Below are 1,489 nucleotides of genomic sequence, written 5' to 3'. Positions count from 1 at the left end.
ATACCGTTTCAATTCTAACTTTATTGGTTCCGGGTATAGAAGATCAAAAGAAAAAAGTCCTGCATTTATCGAGAATGTCCCAAAAAGCTTTACGGCCAATGAAGCGCTTTTTCAGGTGTAGTCACTGTTGTGGGAGCGAGGTGAGGCGGAGCCCGGTATAAAAACCAGCGCGAGCAGCAAGGCCCGACCAGTTCAGACCAGGGAGCGAGGTGAGGCGGAGCCCGGTATAAAAACCGGCGCGAGCAGCGAGGCCCGACCAGTTCGGACCAGGGAGCGAGGTGAGGCAGAGCCCGGTATAGAAACCAGCATGAGCAGCGAGGCCCGACCAGTTCAGACCAGGCAGCGAGGTGAGGTGGAGCCCGGTATAAAAACCAGCGCAAGCAGTGAGGCCCGACCAGTTCGAACCAGGGAGCGAGGTGAGGTGGAGCCCGGTATAAAAACTGGCGCGAGCAGTGAGGCCCGACCAGTTCAGACCAGGAAGCGAGGTAAGGCGGAGCCCGGTATAAAAACCGGCGCGAGCGCCGAGGCCAGACCATTTCGGACCAGGGAGCGAGGTGAGGCGGAGCCCGGTATAAAAACGGGCGCGAGCAGCGAGTCTTACCAACTCAGCAGCGGGGAGAGAGGTAAAAAGTAATCAGACATCACCAGGCAGCAGGTAAGTGATTGGTTGGTGAGTATTTCTCTTTTTTAAACTTTAACTCTGTGGTTTATAGTTGCTAAGGTCTTTCTGGTGTAGCGGGGACTGTTGGTAAACCATACAAGCGCCTTAGAGTTTATCTTTAATTGGTGATAGTGAATTAATTTAAATTAATTAAAGGGTAAGTCATGCCAGGAGAGCCCAGCCCCGTGTTATGCTCCTCTTGCTCTATGTGGGAATTCAGGGACACTGCTGGTGCCCCTGATGACCACGTGTGCCAGAAATGCATCCAGCTGCAGCTACTAGCAGACCGCATTGCGGCCCTGGAGCTGTGGATGGATGGGCTTTGGAGCATTCAGGATGCTGAGAGGGTCGTGGATAACACGTTTGATGAGGTGGTCACAACGCAGGTAAGGGCTGGACAGGCAGAAGGCAAATGGGTGACCATCAGGCAGAGCAGTAGAGGCAGGCAGGTAGTGCAGGGGACCCCTGTGGCCATCCCCCTCTCAAGCAGGTATACCGATTAAGATACTGCTGAGGGGGATGACTTACCAGAGGAAGGTAGCAGCAGCCAACTTCCCGGCACCAGGGGTGCTTCTGCTGCTCAGAAAAGGAGGAAACAGAGTGGGAGAGCAATAGTGGTAGGGGATTCTATCGTAAGGGGAACAGATAGGCGTTTCTGTGGCCGTAGACGTGACTCCAGGATGGTTTGTTGCCTCCCTGGTGCCAGGGTCAAGGATGTCACTGAACGGCTGCAGGGCATTCTGAAGGGGGAGGGTGAACAGTCAGAGGTCGGGGTTCACATTGGGACCAATGACATGGGTAGGAAGAGGGATGAGGTCCTGCAGCAAG

This window comes from Somniosus microcephalus, unplaced genomic scaffold (assembly GCF_052327205.1).
Source record: "Somniosus microcephalus isolate GS21.2 unplaced genomic scaffold, FLI_Smic_1.0 unresolved_chr1, whole genome shotgun sequence".
Classification (NCBI taxonomy): Eukaryota; Metazoa; Chordata; class Chondrichthyes; order Squaliformes; family Somniosidae; genus Somniosus; species Somniosus microcephalus.
This window is presented reverse-complemented; position numbering follows the sequence as displayed.